At 46.6% G+C, this 25,980-nt stretch overlaps 1 protein-coding gene across 3 annotated transcripts in view; it reads right to left on the reverse strand.

Moving 5' to 3' along the window:
- Positions 1–25,980, reverse strand: part of LOC119952139 (gamma-aminobutyric acid receptor subunit alpha-3-like) — a 514,541-nt gene that overhangs the window by 80,669 nt on the left and 407,892 nt on the right. The gene's annotated exons all lie outside the window — the stretch shown is intronic.

Below are 25,980 nucleotides of genomic sequence, written 5' to 3' on the forward strand. Positions count from 1 at the left end.
CCCCCCCCACCACCACCACTAACGCCCCCCCTACCAGGACGGTCCCCATAGACAGAACTCCGAGGTCCCTGCGGGTGGGACCATACGTAACCCACGCTGGGGGGACTCGGCGGGCGCTCAGCCCGTCGAAGCCCAGAGAATCACCGGGGTGGGAGCTTTCAATGGCCCCCGATCGGCGCGGCGAGCCGGCATCGGGGCAGCGTGGTGTGATTCTCGCACCCTCCCGCCGATTCTCTGGGGGGGGGGGAGGTCGGAGAATCCCGGCCATTGTATCCTAATTGACTGGGTGAGGTCCCAGGGGACTGGAGAATAGCTAACGTTGTTCCTTTGTTTAAGAAGGGTAGCAAGGTTAATCGAGGAAATTACAGGCCGGTGAGCCATACGTCAGTGGTAAGGAAATAATTGGAAAAGATTCTTCAAGACGGGATTTACTCACATTTGAAAGCAAATGGAGAGGCAGCATGGCTTTGTGAAAGGGAGTTTGTGTCCCACTAATTTGATCACGTTTTTTGAGGAAGTGATGAAGATGATTGATGAGGGGAGGGCGGTGAATATTGTCTACATGGACTTCAGTAAAGCCTTTGACAAGGTCCCTCATAGCAGACGGTAGAAAAGGTGAAGTCACACGGGATCACAGGTAAGTTGGATACAGAATAAAATCAAATTACTGTGGATGCTGAAATCTGATACCAAAGTAAAAATGCTGGAAAATCTCAGCAGGTTTGGCAGCATCTGGAGGGAGAGAAAAGAGCGAACATTTCGAGTCTTTGTTAAAGCTGATGGATACAGAACTAGTTGGGTAATAGAAGAGAGAGGGCAGCAGTGGAAAGGTGCTTTTCTGAAAGGAGGGTTATGACTAGTGGTGTTCTGCAGGGATCAGTGCTGGGACCTTTGTTGTTTGTAGTGTATATAAATGATTTGGAGGAAAAAGGAAGCTGCTCTGATCAGTAAGTTTGCGGATGACACAAAGGTTGGTGGAGTTGCGGATAGTGAAGAGTATTAGACATAGACATAGAACAGTACAGCACAGAACAGGCCCTTCGGCCCTCGATGTTGTGCCGAGCAATGATCACCCTACTTAAACCCACGTAACCCGTATACCCGTAACCCAACAATCCCCCCATTAACCTTACACTACGGGCAATTTAGCATGGCCAATCCACCTAACCCGCACATCTTTGGACTGTGGGAGGAAACCGGAGCACCCGGAGGAAACCCACGCACACACGGGGAGGACGTGCAGACTCCACACAGACAGTGACCCAGCCGGGATTCGAACCTGGGACCCTGGAGCTGTGAAGCATTGATGCTAACCACCATGTCAGAGGATACGGCAGGATATAAACGTTGGAGACTTGGGCGGAGAAATAGCAGTTGGAATTTAATCCGGACAAATGTGAGGTAAATACAGTAAATGGCAGAATCCTTAAGGAGTTATTTTAAGGGGGATCTGGGTGTACAGGTCCACAGGTCACTGCAAGAGGCAACGCAGTTGGAGAAGGTAGTCAAGAAGGCATACTGCATGCTTGCTTTCATTGTTCGGGGCTTTGAGTTTAAAAATTGGCAAGTTATGTTGCAGCGGTACAGAACTTTAGTTAGGAAGCATTTGGAATATTGTGCACAATTCTGGTCGCCACACTACTAGAAGGATGTGGAGGCTTTGGAGCGGGTACAGAAAAGGTTAACCAGGATGCTGCCTGGTCTGGAGGGCATTAGCTACGAGGAGAGTTTGGATAAATCCGGATTATTTTCATGGGAATGATGGGGCGATCGGATAGATATTTCCAAAATTATGAAGGGCATGGACAGAGTGGATAGTCAGACATTTTATTCCCAGGGTGGAAAAGTCAATTACTCGGGGACATAGGTTTAAGTTGCGAGGGGCAAATTGTGGGGGACATGTGCGAGGGACGTTTTTTGCACAGAGGGTAGTGGGTGCCTGTAACTCGCTGCTAGGGAAAGTGATGGAAGTAGTTACGATAGCGATGTTTAAGAGGCACCTTGACAAATACATGAATAAGATGGGATACAGACCTCGGAAGTGCAGAGGATTTTAGTTTAGTTATGGCATCATGATCGGCGCAGGCTTGGAGGGCCAAAGGACCTGTTCCTGTGCTGTACTTTTCTTTATTCTTTGTTTTGTTTTCTTTGTTCTAATGATGGCCTTTTGGATTTCCCAGATTGTTAGAGGAGATCTGTTTTATTGAATTCAATAAAGTCTGCTATGACAAACACTCATAAAAGTTATCATCAGACAACAAAGTGGTGTCCAGTTTCCAGGGTGGGCCTTCAAGAGGGCCAAAATCAAAACAAAAATCAAGAAAATGAGGAGCGTGATTGGAGATAACATTTGCTGAGTATTCGGCTGCGATCACTGAGGGAAGGAGGAACTTGACAACAATACAAAAATTTTGCCTCATCTGCCAAGTTTTGGTGGTACTTTCTCAATTCAGCCGCCACAATGTGGCTGATGTCGCAGAATCTTGTCAAGCCTCGGAGTCCGATGGACATGTACAATCTATTTCCTTTCTATTCTTATTCTTACCAGGCTTATTTTTAGTCCAATGATTTGTTGGTTTTTAAAAGAAAATTGAGCTGCGGCCGTTGGGCGATATTCAAGGCCGCAGCAACTAACCTGGACGAGTACGCAACCACAGTCACAGACTTCATCAGTAAGTGTGTCGAGGACTGTGTACCAAAGAAGACGACATGGGTATTCCCCAATCGGAAACCCTGGCTCAACCAAAGGGTCCACTCCCTGCTGAAGTTTCGGACGGAGGCGCTCAAGTCTGACGACCCTGACCTATATAAGAGATCCAGGTGCGATGTACGGAAAGCCATCAGGGATTCAAAAAGACAATACTGCATCAAACTAGAGTCCCAGGCCAATGACACTAACCCATAATGACTATGGCAGGACCCACACAAGATCACAGGCTATAAAGCAAGGCCAGGCGGAATATCTGGGGCTGGAGCATCCCTACCCGATGATCTGAAAAAGCTCTATGCCCGCTTTGAGCAGTCAGCCAATGTATTAGTGCCACCCGCCCCAACAGCCCTGGACACACCCATACCCACTATTACAGCCTCAGAGGTAAGAGCTGCCTTCTAGAAAGTGAATCCGTGGAAAGCGACAGGCCCCGACGGAGTCCCTGGGCGAGCACTCAGAGCTTGCGCAGAGCAGCTGGCGAGTGTATTCGCAGATATCTTCACCATCTCATTCCTCTGAGATCCCTACTTCAAGAAGGACACCATAATACCAGTACCAAAGAAGAACAAGGTAGCCTGTCTCAACGACTACCGACCGGTGGCCCTTACGTCTGTTATCATGAAATGCATCGAGCGGCTAGTCATGAGACAGATCAACGCCAGCCTCCCAGACGGTCGATCCACTGCAGTTTGCCTATCACCGCAACCGGTCCACAGCAGACGCTATCTCACTGGCTCTGCAATCAACACTCAAACACCTCGACAACAAGGATATCTATGTAAGACTGCTGTTCATAGACTACAGCTCCGCCTTCAACACCATAACCCCAACAAGACTAATAACCAAACTCCGCAAACTTGGACTTGACCCCTCCCTGTGCAGCTGGATCCTTGAGTTCCTCACCAACAGACCACAATCTGTCAGGATAGGCACCTCCTCCACAATAGTCCTCAACACCGGAGCCCTGCAAGGATGTGGGCTCACTTGGCCCATCGAGTCTGCTTCGCCATTGAGTCATGGCTGATATTTTCTCATCCCCATTCTCCTGTCTTCTCCCCATAACCCCTGATCCCCTTACTAATCAAGGACCTATCTACCTCTGTCTTAAAGACACTCAGTGAATTGGCCTCCACAGCCTTCTGCGGCAAAGAGTTCCACAGATTCACCACCTTCTGGCTGAAGAAACTCCTCATCTCTGTTTTAAAGGATCGTCCCTTTAATCTGAGATTTTCCTAGTTTTAATCTAGTTTTTCCTACAAGCGGAAACATCCTCTCCACATTAATCTTAAGAGAATCATGAACAAGGATCCCAAGTCCCTTTGTGGTTCTGCTTTCCGAAGCATTTCCCTATTTAGAAAATAGTCTATGCCTGGATTCCTCCTTCCAAAGTGCATAACCTCACACTTTTCCGCATTGTATTTCATTTTCCACTTCCCTGCCCACTCTCCTAGCTTGTCCAAGTCCTTCTGCAGCCCCCTTGCTTCCTCAATACTACCTGTCCCTCTACAGATCTTTGTATCATCTGCAAACTTAGCAACAGTGCCTTCAGTACCTTCTTCCAGATCATTAATGTATATTGTGAAAAGTTGTGGTCCCAGCACAGACACCTGAGAGTGACACCACTAGTCACCGGCTGCCATCCTGAAAAATACTCCTTTATCCCCACTCTCTGCCTTCTGCCAGTCAGCCAATCCTCTATCCATGCCAGGATCATACCCTGAACACCATGAGCTCTCAACTTATTTAACAGTCTCCTGTGTGGCACCTTGTCAAAGGCCTTCTGGAACTCTAAATAAATCACGTCCACTTGTTCTCCTTTGTCTAACGTCCTTGTTACCTCCTCAAAGAACTCGAACAGATTTGTGAGACACGACATCCCCTTGACAAAGCCATTCTGACTCAGTCCTATTTTATCATGCACTTCCAAGTACTCTGCGATCTCATCTTTAATAACAGACTCTAAAATCTTACCAATGACCAAAGTCAGGCTAACCGGCATATAATTTCCCATCTTCTGCCTCTCTCCCTTCTTAAATAGTGGTGTTACATTCGCCACCTTCCAGTCCTCTGGGACCCTTCCTGCCTCCAGTGATTCCTGAAAGATTATCACAAATGCCTCCACAATTTCCTCAGCTATCTCTTTTAGCACCCTGGGCGTAGTGCATCCGGTCCAGTGACTTATCCACCTTCAGACCTCTCAGTTTCCCCACAACATTCTCCTTAGTAATGGTCACTGCACTCACCCCTGTCCCCTGGTTCTTCTGGAGCTCTGACATCCCACTGGTGACTTCCACCATGAAGACTGATGCAAAGTAACTATTCAGTTCGTCTGCCATTTTTTTGTTTCCTATTATTACTTCTCCAGCCATATTTTCTAGTGGTCCAATGTCTATTTTTGCCTCTCTCTTACCTTTTATATTTTGAAAAAAATCTTGTCCTATCTTCCTTTATATTACTAGCTAGCTTGCACTCGTGCTTCATCTTCTCCGGCTTATTGCTTTTTTTGTTGTCTTCTGCTCACTTTTAAAGGCTACCCAATCCTCTGGTTTCCCACTAATCCTTGCCACTTTGTATGCTTTTTCTTTAGCCTTTCTGCTGTCCTTGACATCCCTCGTCAGCCATGGATGCCTTGCCCTCCCCTTAGTATGTTTCCTCCTCCTTGGGATGAATTTCTGTTGTGCCTCCCTTATAACCCTCAAAATCTCCTGCCATTGCTGTCTTCCCTGCTCGGCTCCTTCTCCAATCAACTCTGGCCAGCTCCTCCCTCATGTCTTTGTCATTACCCTTATTTAATTGTAATACCATTACATCTGATTGTAGCTTCTCCCTCTCAAACTGCAGGGTAAATTCTATCATATTGTGGTCACTGCTCCCTAAGGGTTCCTTCACCTTAAGTTCCCTACTCAAGTCTGCTTCATTACACATCACCAAATCCAGAATTGCCTGTACCCTAGCAGGCTCTGTCACAAGCTGCTCCAAAAAAACATCTCTCAGACATTCCACAATTCCATTCCTTGGGATCGCTGCCTCTTCCCTAGTAGGCTCTGTCACAAGCTGCTTCAAAAAACCATCTCTTAGACATTCCACTACTACCAACCCAATTTTCCCAGTCCATCTGCATATTGGTGCCCCATGATTATTGTAATATTGCCTTTTTTACATGCATTTTCTATCTCCTGATTTATTTTCTGTCCCACACACTGACTACTGCTGGAGGGCCTGTACATAACTCCCATCAGGGTCCTTTTACCATTGCAATTCCTCAACTCTACCCACAGAGATTCTATGCCTTCTGATCCTATATGGCTTGCAAACAACAACCCCCCCCCTCCGAGGACATCGGTTCCAGTCCTGCCCATGTGCAGACCGTATGGTTTGTACTGGTACCACCTCCCCCAGAACCGGTTCCAATGCCCCAGGAATTTGAATCGCTCCCTCTTGCACCATCTCTTGAGCCACGCATTCATCCTATCTATCCTGACATTTCTACTCTGACTAGCTCGTGGCACTGGCAGCAACCCTAAGATTACTACCTTTGAGGTCCAACTTTTTAGTTTAACTCCCAACTCCCTCAATTCAGCTTGTAGGACCTCATTCCACTTTGTACCTATATTGTTGGTGCCTATGTGCACCACGACAGCTGGCTATTCATCATCCAACCCCCCCCCCCCCCCCCCCCCCAGCCATGTCCTACAGCCGCTCCGAGTCATCCTTGACCCTTGCACCAGGGAGACAACATACCATCCTGGAGTCCCCGATCACTATAGTCATGCCAATCTTCTTCCTGCCCTCCTGCGCAGCAGAGCCAGCCATGGTGCCATGGGCCTGGCTGCTGCTGCTTTCCCCTGGTGAGCCAACTCCCTCAACAGTATCCAAAGTGGTATATCCGTTTTGCAGGGAGATGACCGCAGGGGACACTTGCACTGCCTTCCTATTCTTGCTCTGTCTTTTGGTCACCCATTTTCTATCTCCCTCAGTAACTTTCACTTGCAGTGTGATCAACTCGCTAAACATGTTATCCACGACCTCCTCAGCACTGTAGATGCTCCAAAGTGAGTCCATCCGCAGCTCCAGAGCCGTCAAGCGGTCTAACAAGAGCTGCAGCTGGACACACTTCTTGCACGTGAAGGAGCCAGGGTCAGTGGATGTGTCCCTGAGCTCCCACATCGCACACGAGGAGCATGGCACGGGTCTGGGATCTCCTGCCATGTCTTAAACCTTAGGTTAACTTATGCAACTACAATTCAAAAAAAAAGAATAAATAAATAAAGACAAATGAAAAGAAAAACTCAATACCAGTCACTTAGCAAGGATAAAAAGCACCTCCTCCCAACCCAGCTTCAAATTCCCAAACTCACCCTTCGCTGTGCCTCACTCTGGCTGTGTCTTCTCTGGCTCACTGGGAGAACTCATTTGGTTGCATGGTGTACCGAAAACAACTTCTCTCTAAATTTTGGAAAGACCATGGAACTGATCATCGACTTCAGGAAGCACAGCACGACACACACTCCCATCTGCATCAATGGCTCCAAAGTGGAGATGGTCGATAGCTTTAAATTCCTGGGGGTCACCATCACCACCAGTCTGTCCTGGTCCACTCACGTTGATGCAATAGTCAAGAACGCCCAACAACGTTTCTACTTCCTGCGGAAGCTCCCGAAATTTGGCATGTCTGCATCAACTCTCACAAACTTCTACAGATGTGAGATAGAGAGCATCCTATCCGGCTGCATCACAGCCTGGTATGGCAACTGCTCGGTCCAAGATCGCAAGAAACTGCAGACTGTGGTGAACTCAGCCCAACGCATCGCACAAACATGCCACCCCCACATTGATTCTGTATACACCTCTCACTGCCTCAGGAAGGCAGACAGCATTATCAGAGACCCCTCCCACCCAGGCATTGCCTTCTTCCAGACCCTTCCATCAGGCAGAAGGTACAGAAGTCTGAAGACTCGCACATCCAGACATAGAACAGCGTCTTCCCCACAGCTACAAGACTCCTCAACGACTCCCCCTTGGACTGATCTGTTCCTTGTAAGAACACTATTAACGACGCCCTATGCTGCTCTTGCTCATGTATTTGCTTTGTTTGGCCCCTTGTTCCGCACTGTAACCAATCACTGTTTTGTCGCTGTGCCATTTGTCAATGTTCTCTGTTGATTATTCTTGTGTCGACTATGTACGTTCTGTGTGTAAGCCTCGGCCACAGAAAAATACTTTTCACTGTACTTCGGCACATGTGACAATAAATCAAATCAAATAAAGATTGGGATCTGCGCAGACAGCCTCCAGGTGGGTGTTTCCCCATTATATCCACCATTGGAAGGCTACATTGTGCTTTCAATCCTATTTTGCAAAAACATCTGCAAGTTCCTCAGAAATATAAAGAAAGATCAATTGGAAAAAATGGAGAAATTAAGACAGGGGAGTAGGTCAAGGGCTTGTGGTTGAGAGTTTTATAAAGAGGTGGAAATATGGAATTGGAAAGAATTTGCAGTTAGAATCTGGACAGCTTAAAGCATAGCTGCTGATGGTGGGATCAATGACGGATGTAGAACTGATGTGAGACAGCGTCTGGGGAGGTGTGGTTGGAAGTGGTGGCAGAGAGGGAGGAGATGACAGAGTAAGGGAGGCCATGAAGGGACTGAAAACTGATTTCAGCAGTTGAGTTCTGGCATCAGTTGAGATCTCAACCTGTGCCACCAAACACTGGGCTTTTTCCAGATCCAATCTGTTCCAGTCAGGGAATTCACAGGAAGCAATGGGATTTTCACCACGTACTGTGTGCATTCCTCGGCCGCAGAAAAATACTTTTCACTCGACTTCGGCACATGTGACAATAAATCAAATCAAATAAAGGTCGGGATCTGTGCAGACAGCCTCCAGGTGGGTGTTTCCCCATTATATCCACCATTGGAAGGCTACATTGTGCAACTCAAGACTGGGCATCCACTGGCACTGTGGGCCATTAGCAGCAGAATTGTATTCAACCACAATCTGCAACCTCATGGCCAGGTATACCCCCCACCCTACCATTACCACCAAGTCAGGGAATCAACCCTGGTTCAATGAAGAGTGCAGGAGAGCATGCCAGGGGCAACATCAGGCATACCGAAAAATGGGGTATCAAACTGGTGAAGCTACAAACAAGGACTACTTGTGTGCCAAACAGCATAACCAGCAAATGATGGACAGAACTAAGTGACAGAACTCAGCAATTACACAGAGAACGCATCAGATCTAAGCTCGGTAGTCTTGCCATATCCAGCTGTGAACGGTGGGGGACAATTAAACAACTCACTGGAGATGGAGGCTCCATAAATATCCCCATCCTCAATGATGGAGAATCCCAGAACATATGTGCAAATGACAGGCTGAGGCATTCGCAACTATTTTCAGCCAGAAGTGCCGAATGGATGATCCATTTTGCTCTACTCAAGCAATCCCCAGCATCACAGATGTCAGCCTTCAGCCAATACGATTCACTCCACGTGATATCAACAAATGGCTGAAGGCACTGGATACTGCAAAGGCTATGGGCCCTGACAATATCCCAGCAATAGTACTGAAGACTTGTGCTCCAGAACTTGCCGCGCCCCTAACCAAACTGTTCCAGTGCAGCTACAACATTGGCCTCTACCCGACAATGTGGAAAATTACCCAGGTGTATCCTGGACACAAGAAACAGAACAAATCCAACCCAGCCAATTATCACCCTATCAGTCCTCTCCCCATCATCAAAGTGATGGAAGGAGTCATCAACAGTGTTATCAAGCGGCACTTACTCGGCAATAACCTGCTCACGGACGCTCAGTTTGGGTTCTGCCAGGATCACTCAGCTCCTGACCTCATTATAGCCTTGAATCAAACATTGACAAAAGAGCTGAATGCCTGAGGTGAGGAGAGAGTGACTGCCCTTGACATGAATGTAGCATGTGACCGATTAGGGCATTAAGGAGCCCTAGCTAAATTGGAGTCAATGGTGGGGGGGGGGGGGGACTCACTATTGGTTGGAAGATGATTCTGATGGTTGGAGGTCAATCATCTCAGCTCCAGGACATCACTGCAGGAGTTCCTCAGGGTAGTAATCATCTCCAGCTGTCTCATCAATGATCTCCCTTCCATCATAAGGTCAGAAGTGGAGATGTTTGCAGATGACTGCATAAGGTTCAGCACCCTTCGCGACTCCTCAGATAACGAAGCAGTCCATGTCCAAATGCAGCAAAATCTGGACAATATCCAGGCTTGGGCTGACAAGTGGCAAGTTACATTCGCGCCACACAAGTGCTAGGCAATGACCATTTCCTACAAGAGGTTCTGACCACTGCCCCTTGACATTCAATGGCATTAGCATCGCTGAATCCCACACAAGCAACATTCTGGGAGTTACCATTGATCAGAAACTAAATTTGACTAGCCATATTAATACTGTGGCTACTAGGTCAGGTCAAAGGCTAGGAATCCTATGGCAAGTAATTCACCTCCTGACCCCCCCCCCCACCCAAAGCCTGTCCACCATCTACAAGGCACAAGTCAGGACTGGAATGGAATACTCTCCACTTGCCTGGATGTGTGCAGCTCCAACAACACTCAAGAAGCTCAACACCATCTAGGACAAAGCAGCCCACTTGATTGCTTCCCCTTCCACAAACATTCAAACCCTCCACCACCAATGAACAGTGGCAGCCGTGTGTACCATCTACAAGATGCACTGCGGTTATGCAAAGTTCATTAGACTGCACCTTCTAAACCACTACCAACTAGAAGGACAAATACCTGGGAACTCCACCACCTGGAGGTAACCCTCTAAGTCACTCGCCACCCTGACTTGGAAATATATCGCCGTTCCTTCACTGTCGCTGGGGCAACATCCTGGAACACCGTCCCTAACAACACCTCAAAGACTGCAGTAGTTCAAAGGCAACTCACCACCTTCTGATGGGAAACTAGGAATGGACAATAAACGCTGGCCTAACCAGCGACGCCCACATCCCTTAAATGAATTTAAAAATAGATAGCCACAGATATGCTCATGGGTAAACAGTTTGAAACATGCATGTACACATATGGTTAAAATAGCACACAAACACACTAGTTACGAACAAATTAAAAAGTAACAAACACATTGATGTACACAAGTGGTTGCGCTCTCAAACATGTAATCACATGGTTGCAAACAGAGGCATGTAATCACATGGTTACAAGCATACATATATACACATGGGTGCTGTATTAAAGCCATGCTTCAGATTAAAGATTACTTTATGTATTTGTTGCACTGCAAACCACTGGTTGAGTTTTTAAATGATGATGCAGCAGCATTCTTTTTAAAAGTGACTCAAAACAACAGCTGCTAAGATTTCCATGGCTGTTCCTGACCAAAACCATTAAAATGGATTCAATAAACCACAGTATAGACAATCAGCTTGGGAGATTGTGAATGGACCATCTCCTGGCCCGCTCACAAAACATCCAGGCAATCGTGTATTCAACTGGGTGCAGAAAAAGCATTCAGCGTAATCATTTTTGACAATGATCTCTGGCCACGAAAGTCATCTCGCATAATCTAATCATGCTGAAACCTTGGACCTGGAATCAACATACTATGACCATGTTTGAGTAACTGGTCAGCTGGTGAAAGGGGTAATGTGATGCCAGCAAACCTTACACACAAACATATGAATTAGGAGTAGGAGTAGGCATTTGACCCCTCGAGCCTGCCCTGTCATTTCTAATATCATGGCTCACCTGATAGTAAACTCAACCCTACATTCCCTCCAACTCCCGATAACCTTTCACCCCCGTTAATCAATGTTCTATCTATCTTAGCCTTAACAATATTCAAAGACTGATACCACTTCCATTTGAGGAATACAGTTCCAAAGAGCCTCAACCTACCACAAGTAAGAACTTCTCCTCATTTCTGCCTTAAATGAGAAACCACATATTCTTAAATGGTGGCCCCCTAGTTCTACATTCTCTGACAAGAGGAAACTCCTCTCCACATCCACCCTGTCAACACCCCTCAGGATCTTAAAAGTTTTGATCAAGTCGCCTCTTACTCTTCTAAACCCCAGTGGATACAAGTTTAATCTCTCCAAGCTTCCAACGCATTTACATCCTTCCTTAAATAAGGTGACCAATACCGTGTACAATACTCCTGTAACCAATAAGAAAATGCTGGAAAATCTCAGCAGGTCTGGCAGCATCTGTAGGGAGAGAAAAGAGCTAACGGTTTAAGTCCAGATGACCCTTTGTCAAAGCCCAATACTCCTGATGTGGTCTCACCAATGCCCTATACAACTGAAGCATAATGTCCCTACTTTTGCAATCAATTCCCCTAACAATAAATTATAACTTTTTATTAGCTTACTTAAAATTACTTGCCGCGCCGACACGCTAACCTTTTGAGTTTAAGGCCACAGTACATGGGAAGTAAAGACCACAAGAAGCAGGATCCTGAGTATTTCCCACCACTCCCTCTCTCGAACCATCCTGAAAGTTCAAGTGCAGCCTATTGTTTGATCACCCACCTGCCGCAGGCAGTGTTTTATGAATGAACCCAGCAGCTGATGTCTCCAGAAGAAAAGGTAAACTGCCCATCATAATCATTATATCACCTGGGCACCAAACCAAGAGACCACTGAGCCCAGTCTGAAGCCATCCAAGTCACCAAGTCCACATGCTTTGTGAACCATTGATATTCATTGGATTTTTAAAACCACCTTACCTGTCCTCCCACATGCATGTGTGTGTGTACCATTGGATATGTGTGTGTGTGTATGTACCCTTGGATGTGTGTGAGAGAGTCAGAGCGTTTTTATGATTTTACTTAGATTGGGTGTTAAATGCCATAAGAAATAGCCTTTTTTTTAAAAAACTTACAAAGCCACCTGTCTGGGTGTGTCTTTTCCAGTCACAACACTTAAACACTAACTGAATTGAGAAACATATTGTTCTTTTTTTAACTTGTTGCAGTCAAACGAGGATTGGGAAAACAGGGGAACTGTCTTCAGGTTGTAACAGGAACAAGCACACAGATGAACCACAAATATATCCATGTCTCAATACAGTAATACATGTACCCATTGATTGGAATTGCACATGCATACACAGGCACAGTTACAAATAAACACATGTCTGGATACAGTTATAAACACACATACACATGTACAAACATATTGTTGCAAACAAGACATCTAGAGGTACAAGTATAAAAACACGCATGTACAGGTGGTTACAACCACTTACACATAAACACTACTTTGCAAATAAACAAATGTACTGACATGGCCACAAACATAAGCATGACTATAATCAAACATGTATGATTACATTACATCACGTACAAATACACACCTGGTTAGGCACAGAGATGAAAACACGATTAAAAATAAATACATATAATCACACAGTTAAAAGGACAAACACATTGGCAAACACACAGGCAAACTCCCAGGGTGATGAGTATGCACATGTATAAATACAGTTACAACCAAGCACACGTACATATGTTGTCAAAAACTTGTACATCTATAAATATCATTGCAAACACATGTGCACACAGGGAAATGTTCAGCTGTCAGCGTGAATGGCAATGAAGGTCCAAAATCCCATGAGAGTTGGGAAACGAGATTCTCGCCGGCGAGATCTAGGGCGAAATTCTCCGCCCCCCACGACGGGTGGGAGAATAGCGGGGGTCCTTCCCGACATTTTTGCCACCCTCCCGCTATTCTCCCACCCCCCCGCCGAAGTCCCGACCCGAATCGCTGCCGCCGTTTTTTTACGGCCGGCAGCGATTCTCAGCTGTTAGATGGGCCGAAGTCCCAGCCCTTTCCGCCGTTTTTACGAACGGCAAACACACCTGGTCTTGCCGTTCGTAAAAACGGCGTCACAAACTCGCTTTTTATAACCATGGCACCGATTGGCACGGCAGTACCACGGCCGTGCCAAGGGTGCCATGGGCCCGCGATCGGTGGGCACCGATCGCGGGCAGCGGGCCCGATGCCCGCGCACTACTTGTCCTTCCGCCGCCCCGCAGTATCCATTCGCGGGGCGGCTGAGGGGCAACCCGGCCCGCGCATGCGCGGGTTTCGCGCAAAAACGCGATGATGTCACCCGCGCATGTGCGGGTTGGAGTCTTCCAAACTGAGCATGCGCGGCTGACGTCATATGACGCGTCAGCCGGCGCTAACTCCGGCAAGCGGGCTTAACGATTTTCGGACCAGAATCGGTCCCCGGTCGGGAAGGGGCGCGCTGCCGTAAAACCCGCCCGCCCGGGTTTTACGGCAGCTTTACGATTTCTCCCGTTTTGGGAGAATCTCGCCCCTAGTTTCTGATTTTCCGCACCTTTTGCCAGTGACGTTCAGAGTGCCAACCAGACAGTGCCAACCTGTGCCAAGGAGCATTGCTGGGTGAGCCCTCTGGGTTTCTCGATGGGGGGATTTGTGTGGGTGGGCTATCCAGCTGCTTGTGGGGGTTCTCCAAGCCATGCGGCGGGAATTTGTTTTGTAAAGTGCAAATCGGGGCACCCATTAAATACGGTACCCCATGGTCTGTGTGGAGCTGGCTTTGCCCTACCATGCCACTATGTCCACGTGGACCATGGCTCCAGAATTTCTGTGCACAGAGCGTTGGATTATCTGAAGAAAAAAAACATCTGTGCAGTTGGAGGGCTACATAGCAGCTTTGTTGCCTCAGTCAGGATTCTCTGCACAGAGTGCAAAAGTCCGTCCATTTACTTGCACACACATGGTTACACACAGCCATTTAAACAGGGCGAGAAACACACAAACAAATACACGGGAACAAACAGATGAAGGCACAGGGTCACATGTATATGTTTGGAAACACGATTACAAAGAGCCACATGCACACATATGATCACAATACACATACACGGATGTGGTTGCAAACACATACATGAATACACCAAGTTGCACACAAACATGTGAATACTGTTAAAACATAGACAGGTACGCTGTCGCCGGCCAGGTACTCCACCAGCCCGGTAGTGGAGGCGGCCCTGCGGATATGGGTCCAGTGGAGGAGGCATGTAGGGGAGGTGGGTGCATCTGTCTGGGCTCCAATATGTGATAATCATCGATTTGCCCCCGGGAACATGGATGGTGGGTTTCGAACATCGCGGCGGGCGGGGGTGAGGAGGGTGGGCGATATGTTCCTGAAGGGGAGCTTTGCGAGTTTGAGGGGCTTGGAGGAGAAATTTGGTGTGGTAAGGGGAAATGACTTCAGGTACTTACAGATGCGGGACTTTGTCCGCAGACAGGTCCCATCCTATCATGCACAATATGTGTATGGGCAGCACGGTAGCATGGTGGTTAGCATAAATGCTTCACAGCTCCAGGGTCCCAGGTTCGGTTCCCGGCTGGGTCACTGTCTGTGCGGAGTCTGCACGTCCTCCCCGTGTGTGCGTGGGTTTCCTCCGGGTGCTCCGGTTTCCTCCCACAGTCCAAAGATGTGCGGGTTAGGTGAATTGGCCATGCTAAATTGCCCGTAGTGTCCTAAAAGTAAGGTTAAGGGGGGGTTGCTGGGTTACGGGTATAGGGTGGATACATGGGTTTGAGTAGGGTGATCATTGCTCGGCACAACATCGAGGGCCGAAGGGCCTGTTCTGTGCTGTACTGTTCTATGTTCTATATTCCCACCCCTCCTGCCAATAGGGACTCAAGACAGAATAGTTTCTAGAGTGTAGAGTCTCAGATATTTATAAGGTGCTCATGAAGGGGGAAGAGTTCCAGATGGAGGAACTGAAACTCAAATGGGAGGAGGAGCTTGGCGGTGAGATGGAGGACGGGCTGTGCTACCCCTGAATAGGGTAAACTCAACCGTAACATTTGCCAGGCTCGGCCTGATTCAATTTAAGGTCGTTCACCGGGCCCACATGACGGTAGCTCAGATGAGCAAATTCTTTGGGGTAGAGGATAAGTGCCCTAGATGCAGGGGAGGACCAGCAAACCACGTTCACATGTTTTGGGCATGTCCTAAGCTTAGGAGGTTCTGGGAAGGATTTGCAGGGATCATGTCCCGGGTGCTAAAAACAAGGGTGGCGATGAGTCCAGGGATGGCAATTTTTGGGGTTTCGGAAGACCTGGGAGTCTAGGGCGAGAAAGAGGCCGATGTTCTGGTCTTTGCTTCCCTGATAGCCCGGTGACAAATACTGCTGGCATGGAGGGACTCAAAACCCCCGAAGACCGAGCTATGGCTTTCGGACATGTCAAGTTTTCAGGGTATGGAAAAAATTAAGTTCGCCTTGAGGGGATCTGTACTGGGGTTCACCCGAAGGTGGCAACCATTCATCGACTTCTTTGCGGGTGAGTGAACGTCAGCAGGGGTGGAGGGTGGGGGATTAGAGTAGAGTAAGAGCAATAAATAGGCAAGTAGTGTCGATGGGAGAGGAGCGGGCTTGTGCAGTATGGTTCGATTGAAGTATTGATTTTACGTTGATGTTTGCACATCTTTGCCTTTTTTGGTTTTTTTGTTGTTATCTGTAACTGTTTACAATGCCGAAAAATACCTCAGATTGTCCCACGCCCCCCTCCAGGACCCCGGAGCCCGCCCGCGCCGCCAATCCCGCCGGTAAGAGAGGTAGTTTAAACCACGCTGTCAGGAGAGGCCTGTCAGCGGCAGGACCATCGTGGGCCGGAGAATCGCCGCGGGGGTCCTGCTGACCGTCGCGGTGCAATCCCCGCCCCTGCCGAATCTCGGGGGGCGGAGAATTCGGGATACGACGGGGGTGGGATTGACGGCGGCCCCAGGAGATTCTCTGACCCCCGGGGTGTCGCAGAAGGTTACAAATATATGCATGTCTAAATAAGTAGACTTACATATGATTACAAACATGCACAGGTAGACAAATGGTTGCATGAGCACACATGGTTATACATATTTGTACATAGAGACGCTGTTACAAACATGTCCACACACCATTACAAAAATGCACACATTTAATAACACGGAGAAAGCACACATTTTTACAAACACTAGCTAGAATTTTCTAGCCCCGCATTAAGAAGAATAAAAACAGTTACAACCACACATTTACATGGATAAAAACAATTACAAACAAATATTAACATTGATGAGCAAACATATAAACAGGCACGATAACATGGCTAAAGTTATAAACACACACATTAACATGGATAAACACAGTTACAAATTCACAGATGAACATGAATAGGCATAGTACCAAACACACATTTTGATCGATAAACAGAGTTATGAACACATATTGACATGGATAAACACAGTTCCAAGCACACACATCAACATGGATAAACACAATTACATATTCACACATTCACATGGATAAACACAGTTACATATTCACACATCAACATGGATAAACACAATTACAAATTCACACATTGAAATGGATAAACACAATTACAAATACACACAGTTACAGTGGAAAAACACAGTTATAAATTCACATGGATAAACACAGTTACATATTCACACATTGATATGGATATACACAGTTACAAATTCACACATTTACAATGGATAAACACAATTACAAAAATCCCACATTCACATGAATAAACAAAGTTACAAACGCACATTTACATGCATATACACAGTTACAAATTCACAAATTCACATTGATAAATACAGTTACAAATTCACACATTGAAATGGATAAACACAATTACAAACATGCACATTTACAATGGATATACAGTTATAAATTCACACATTCACATGGATAAACACAGTTACAAATACACAGATGAACATGGATAAATCCAGTTGCAAACCTGCACACATTACCACTGATAAACACTGGGCACGATCTAACCAAAATAATACAAAGTCAGAGTGTCATAGAATCCTCACAGAGCAGAAGGAGGCCATTTGGCCCGTCAAGTCTGCAATGACCCTCCGAAAGAGCAGCTGACCCATGTTCACTCCCCCGTCCATCCCACCCTACCCCACACATCCCTCGACACTAAGGGGAATTTGATTATGGTCAACCACCTAACCTGCACATCTTTGGACTGTGGCAGGAAACCGGAGCACCCGGAGGAAACCCATGGCAGACACAGAGTGAACGTACAAACTGCACACAGGCAGTCACCCAAGGCCAAAATTGAACCCAGGTCACTGGCACTGTGCCACCATGCCGGTAATTTTGAATGGGATTAGCGGGGTCATTCCAGTTGCTTGAAGCACCAGGAGCAACCCCACTATCATGGCATTCTGTCTTGTTTTGTGCCCCGAGTGGTAATCCCCCAGAGGCCACTCTTTGCTGTCATGTCCTGCCCTGAGGAGATCCACTTGCCAGAGGTCCTCAGTGCAGGAAGAGATCAGGATGCCATTTTCAAATGGTGGCCCAATCGCTCAAACCCCCGATCCCCCCAACTCACCTGTTGGGAGTCTTGGGACCTGTGCACCCCACCTCATATGAGAAGGGCATCCAGGGCACAATCCCTGCTGTGGGTACAATGCCAGACTGGCACCTTGGAACTACCAGTTTGGCATCCTGGTAGTGCCCCTGCCAGCCTGGTAGTGCCATCTGGGCATCCTGGAATTTCTAGTGCAACACCCGGGTGGTGCTGCCAAGGTGCCCAAATGGCACTTCCAGGCTGCCAAACTGGAAATGCCAATGTGTCCAGGAAGCACCAGCAGTTCCGTGGTGCCACCCTTCCTAGAGGCCGACCACCCGGAGGCAATAATGGCCTCCGAGCCCTCTGGCATGGTCATCACATCTATCCAGTGAATTCAACAATGGCTGTGAGATGATTTTCATTGAGGAAGCCTTGCACTTCAATGCCTTAGTGGTGCCAGCTTCTATGGTGGGAAGGAACCTCCAGTGCAGACGTGCTGTTTAGGGATTAGAGATTGAAAAAGTTTCAGCAGACTTCATGCAGGACTGCATGCCTGCTCCTTGTAGGAAGGACTACAGAATGGGAAAAAAATACAGAACAAAAAAAAAGCACTGAGACAGAGCACCTGCTCTTTCCCACGGCATCTGGCCAGCAGCTGCTGCACCCTTGAGGTAGAGGAGAGGGATACTCACCTCCTTGCTCCCCTTTGGAGTCCATGGTGCTTGGTCCCCGCTTTTAGGGACTAATAGTGATTCGCGTGCGAATGCTTTCCAGCTAGGGGTCGGGGGCGCGGTGACTACCGGGAGACCGCTGCATTAGACTTTAATCTCACTAATGAGCCAGGATCTACAGCAGGGGTTGTCAGCAATTTTCCAGTGTCCGCAGGTACAGCTGGAGGAATCTTTCAGGTTCAGGAGATCGTGTCGACATTGCGTGGCACACAGGCCAAAACTGAACAGGTGGCATACGTCAAGACATCCAAGGCTTAGGACACAATGTGCAGTTGATGGCTGAGTCTAAGGACATGGCAGCCCAATCACCAGGCCCACATAGACATTGCTGCGACGCTCTAGAACTTAACTCAGTCACAAAGGCTGAGGGGGCATCGAGAGCATTAGTTGGGTGCTGACTTACCTTGGGCCAGTCACAGAGGGACATGATCCAGCCACAGTGAGTCATGCCCGAGGCACTGAGGGACATGGGGCAGTCTCTGTGCTCCATGGTGGACGGCGTCAGACCCTGGTTGAGACGAAGGCAAGGCCTCCAGGACTGGCCGTGCCAGATGATGGTGGAGCCTCCGGAGCACACTACGGCTTCACCTCCATCCCAAGGAGTAGCCCGGGGGCCATCGAGCACCCTAAGGGAGGAGGAAGTGATGGGGCCTGTGCCATTGCCTCCAACAGGGGAGGTTCTGGAATACCTCAATGCTTCTAAATCCGCCCCCCCTGACATTGCACATCTTCAGTCAGACCAGGCTGGTATTTTGCCACATGTGACACCCGAAGGTCGGCCGGACCATCTAGCTCCAGGCCCCCATCTCAAGTCAGAGGGCGAGATATGCAGCAGGTCACCTCCATGATGTACTGTTTGGGGTCACACCTAGAAGGAGCGGACGGCCACATAAAATAAGGAGGTTAAACACCAGTTAAATCGGCAGGGGTGCAGTGCATAGGTTAGAGGGAGGGGGTCAGAGCCCAATAATGAATATAGTCACTATTAAACTCCTTGGCTGGGATTCTCCCCTACCCTTCGGGGCGGGGGGTCCCGACGGGACGGAGTGGTGTGAACTTTAGGGGCTAGGCCCGCACTGCTGGCCAGTGCGAATGGCCTTTGGCGCCCTTCCAGCCGGGGCTGAAAGGCCTTCGCTGGCCGGCGGAAGTCCTCGCATGCGCCGGAGCATCAGCGTCTGCTGACGTCATACCAGTGCATGCGCAGGTGAGGGGGTCTCTTCCGTCCCCGCCATGGTGAAGGCCATGGCGGGGGCGGAAGAAAAAGAGTGCCCCCACGGCGCAGGCCCGCCGGCCGATCGGTGAGCCCCGATCGCGGGCCAGGCCACTGTGGGGGCACCCCCCGGGGTCAGATTGCCCCGCGCCCCCCCAGGATCCCCGGGCCGGCCTGCGCTGCCAATCCCGCCGGTCAGGTAGGTGGTTTAAACCACGCCGGCGGGAGAGGCCTGTCAGCGGTGGGACTTCGGCCCCTCGCGGGTTGGAGAATCGGCGCGGGGGGCCCGCCGACCGGCGGAATTCCAGCCCCCGCCGAATCTCGGGGGGGGGGTGCGGAGAATTCGCGACACGGTGGGGGCGGGATTGACGCCGGCCCCGGGCGATTCTCCGACCCCCCGGGGGAATTCCGACCTGTCTCAATCCCACTTCTGAAGGGTGTGAGGGATGAGCTGGGCTGGGTATGGAAGATGTGCCGGTGGGGGGTGCGGGGCTTTGGTGGTATGGGCTGTGGGTGCTGGAGAATGGTATGGAACAGGGCCCCCAGGATATATGAACTTTCAATTGACAATTGACTGGGGTTACCCTCAGAGATGGCAGGGAATGGGGCCAGAGGTGTGAGGCCGCCCTGAAGGACAGCTTACCCAATGAGTGATCCATCACCTCTCACCATCTCCATAACCACGAGGCCCCCACCACCCCAAAGGATATATTGGCCAGCACACATACAGGGACCACCTTCAGCCTGAGAGAGACTGATCAGGCAGAGCCCCAAACTCAAATCAAATTTCAATGAATGCAAATGCCGGTTTAGCGTACGTCGCCTCATTATCACAACCAGCGAAGGATAGGAACATGGCACCCAATTTGGTACTGAATGCAAACCTTGATATTGGCTGTTCGCCCGATTCACCAACTGATCACGATTAGTGTTTGCGAGGCAGGGAATTTAGCCCTCTAACAAACACACTCACATTAACATGGATAAACACAGTAAGAACACATATGTTAATAAGGAGAAACACAGTTAGAAACACAAGTATTAACACTGACAAATATAGTTACAACACACACATTAACATGGGAATCCACAGTCACAATAAACATCATGGATAAATAGTTACGAACACACATTAACATGAATCAACACAGTTACAAATACACACAGTAATATGGATAAATTCAGTTACAAACAAACACATTAACAAGAATAAACATTGTTACAAACATACACATTAAATCAGAATATCACAGCTAAAACACATACATTAATATGGATATGTACAGTTACAAACACACACTAACATGAATAAACAGTTACAAACACACACATTAACATGGATATACACAATTACAAACACACCTGAACATGGCTATACGCAGATACAAACACACATTGACATAAATAAGCAGTTAACAAACACAAACATTATCATTCACAAACACAGCTACAAACACACATATATTAACATGGATATAGTTACAAACACACACTTTAACATGGATCAACAGTATTACAAACACACATTAACATGGATATGCACAGTTAGAAACACACATTAACATGGATAAGCACAGTTACAAACACACACATTAACATGGATATGTACAGTCACAAACACACACATTAACATGGACATGCATAGTTACAAACACACACATTATCATGGATATACACAATTAAAAACACATACATTGACAAAGAGCAAAACACAAAGAACAAAGAAAAGTACAGCACAGGGACAGGCCCTTCGGCCCTCCAAGCCCGTGCCGACCATGCTGCCCGACTAAACTATAATCTTCTACACTTCCTTGGTCCGTATCCCTCTATTCCCATCCTATTCATGTATTTGTAAGATGCCCCTTAAATGTCACTATCGTCCCTACTTCCACCACCTCCTCCGGCAGCGAGTTCCAGGCACCCACTACCCTCTGTGGAAAAAACTTGCCTCGTACATCTACTCTAAACTTTGCCCCTCGCACCTTAAACCTATGCCCCCTAGTAATTGACTCCTCGACCCTGGGGAACATGGATATTTACAGTAACAAACACACTTTAACATGAATAAACAGTTACAACCACACACATTATCATGGATATACACAGTTATGAACACACATTAACATGGATATGCACAGTTACAAACATACATATGAACATGGCTGTACGCAGATACAAACACACATTAACATGGATAAGCACAGTTAAAAAACACAAACATTATCATGGATAAACACAGTTACAAATACACACATTGACATGGAAATATACAGTTACAAACACACACTTTAACATGGATAAACAGTGTTACGAACACACATTAACATGGATATGCACGGTTAAGAACACACACATTAACATGTAGAAGCGCAGCTACAAACACACACATTGACATGGATATACACAGTTACAAACACACATTGACATGAATATGCAGTCACAAACACAAACGTTAACAAATACACACATTAACATGGAAATGTACAGTTACAAACACACACATTAACATGGATATACACAGTTACAAATACACACATTAACATGGAAATGTACAGTTACAAACACACACATTAACATGGATATACACAGTTACAAATACACACATTAACATGGATATGTACAGTTACGAACATAGACATTGAACATGGCTACACACAGTTACAACACACAAATTAAAATGGATAAACACAGTTACAAACACAAACATTAACATGGATATGGGCAGTTACAAACACACATTAACATGGATAAACACTGTTACAAACATACACATTAAAATGGAATATCACAGCTATAACTCACACATTAACATGGATATACACAGTCACAAACACAAACATCAACATGGATATGTACAGTTACAAAGACACATACATTAACATGGATATGTACTGTGTCATGATATGCAAACATGCAGCTAATGAACACATAGAATAGGACACGACCAATGATCAGTCAGGACACTCGGGGTGGTATCTCACTATAAAAGGGATGAGGCACTCACACCCTGCCTCTTTCCACAGACTAACATCTACAGAGTGAGACAGGGTGTATCCTCCGCATCACACCCCAGCACGTGGCTTAGAGCAAGGCTGGTTCAGTTAGACTGAGTTACTACATTTAGATTAGCAGAGAGTCAAACACATTGAGAACTGTGTTAATAGTTCAATAAAACACATTGAACTCACTTCAAAGTCTGGAGCATATTTTACTCAAAACTGCATCAAGTGGCAGCTAGTGTTATTCCAAATTACATAACACAACATATAGTGACAAACCGACTTTAACATGAATAAACAGTTACAAACTCACACATTGACATGGATATACACAGTTCTGAACACACACATTTACATCGATATGCACCGCTACAAATACCAACATTAACATGGTTATGCACAGGTAGGAACTCACACATTAACATGGACATACACAGATACAAACACACACATGAACATGACTATACGCAGATACCAGCACACATTAGCATGGATATGTACAGTTAAAAAACACAAACATTATCATGGATATACACAGTTACAAACACACTTTATCATGGATAAACAGTGTTACAACCACACATTACCATGGATATGCACAGTTAGGAACACACACATATTAACATGGATATACACAGTTACAAACGCATACATTAACATGGTTATGCAGTTACGAATACACACACATTAACATGGATACGCAGAGTTATAAACACACACATTAACGCACACAAGAACATGGCTATACACAGATACAAACTCACGTTAACATGGATATGTACAGTTACAAACACACATTTTAACATGGATACACACTGTTACAAACACACACATTAACATGGAAATACACAGTTACAAACACAAACATTAACATGGATATGCACAGTTATGATATACACACATTAACATGGATAAATATTGTTACAAACATACACACTAAAATGGATATTCACAGTCACAAATACAAACATTAACATGGATATGCAGAGTTACAAACACACACAAAAACATGGATAAACACTGTTACAAACATACACATTAACATGGATATGCACAGTTAGGAACACACACATTAACATGGATCAATGCTGTTGCAAACATACACATTACGCTGTTGCAAACATACACGGAATATCACAGCTGAAACTCACACATTAACATGAATTATCATTTACAAACATACATTAACATGGATAAGCACAATTACAAACACAGATAAACATAGATACGCAAGGTTACAAACATACACATTAAAACGGAATGTCACAGCTAAAACACTGACATTGAACACAAACACACATATTAACATGGATACGCACAGTTACAAACACACACTTTAACATGAATAAACACAATTCCATACACACATTAATCATCCTCTCAGACAGGGCACTTGTTTTTTCGAGGAGGCACTTGAGAGGGCAGCACGGTAGCACAAGTAACTAGTACTGTGGCTTCACAGTGCCAGGGTCCCAGGTTCGATTCCCCACTGGGTCACTGTCTGTGCGGAGTCTGCACGGTCTCCCCGTGTCTGCGTGGGTTTCCTCCGGGTGTTCCGATTTCCTCCCACAGTCCAAAGACGTGCAGGTTAGGTGGATTGGCCATGATAAAAATTGCCCTTAGTGTCCAAAAAGGTTCGGAAGGGTTGTTGCGTTATGGGAATAGGGTGGAAGTGGGTCGGTGCAGACAGGATGGGCTGAATGGCCTCCATTTGCACAGTATGTTCTATGAGAGTTGAGGAGTATGAAGTGCTATCATAAATAACAAGGCTGATCCCTCATTCATGATAGCCTTCAGCTGTCAAGATAGAGGCTGGTTATACACAGTTACAAACACACATTAATTGGAAATTCCCCGCCCAATGTTAATCGACCTTTAAACAGTCCGCATCCTGCCCATGGCAATCTTGCGGCGGGTGGGGCGAAGGAATCCAGCCCACAGTAACAAAAACACACATTTACATGGATAAGCACAGTTACAAACACACACACTTAGAGGGTCTCTGTAATCGGAGGCCTGTGTAAGGCCTGGCTGGTGTGTCCGGTGACTACTGGAAGCTAATGGCCTCAAACAGGTGGCGCATCTTTAAATGACCCTAATGGTCCATTTCAACAATGGAAAATACGCACACATTTTCATGGGGAAACAGAGTTCCAAAAATGCAAATTGCATGGTAAAACACATTACCAAACGTACAAATTAACATGAATAAGCACAGTGACAAACACACACACACATGTTCATGGATAAAAACAGTTACAAACACAGATTTACATGAATAAAAATGATTACAAACACACAGTAACATGGATAAACACATTTACAAACTGTAAGGAACCTCTTTTAAATCCTTGACTGATCCTGGTTATATTTTTAATGCCTGTCCTGGTGGCTATTTTTAAAACTTCAGATTTTCGGTTTTGAACTGATCCCACCTCCTGCCCCCTTTAGCTACTATTTGAACTAATCCAGGCACACCCCTTGATGCAGTGTGCTCTGTTGCATAACTCATTATGTCATTTTGATTGACTTGGCTAGCAATCAAACCCCTCTTCTGTAATTCCGGGACATTTTCTGTTTCTGATTGGAATTGGTAGAGTCTTTTGGAAGATTCCAGAACAGTAGGCAGTCTTTTATCTCTGATCTCTTTTCTGTGAAAACCTAGGAAGCATCAGGAGCTGATTTAAGACTGGCAATTTAAAACACACTCTCTCTCTCTCTTCGGCCTGTGAAGGTTTAACTGCTGATTAAAATGCTGCAGGCATTCTACCCAGCCAGGCCTATGGAGTATAACCTCTGATCAAAAGGTTGCAGGAAGTCTCCAGCCAGTTCTGTGAAAGCCTAACCTCTGTTTGGAAGGCTGTGGAAAGCACAGTGCTGATAGCTCTCCCCTGAGATCTCTAGAAGAAAGGGCCTTTTACGTTCTCTTCACTACAGCTAATCTTGATCTGCAGAAGGAGCATACAAGTGTTCCAGA

The sequence above is a fragment of the Scyliorhinus canicula genome, chromosome 17 (assembly GCF_902713615.1).
Source record: "Scyliorhinus canicula chromosome 17, sScyCan1.1, whole genome shotgun sequence".
Classification (NCBI taxonomy): Eukaryota; Metazoa; Chordata; class Chondrichthyes; order Carcharhiniformes; family Scyliorhinidae; genus Scyliorhinus; species Scyliorhinus canicula.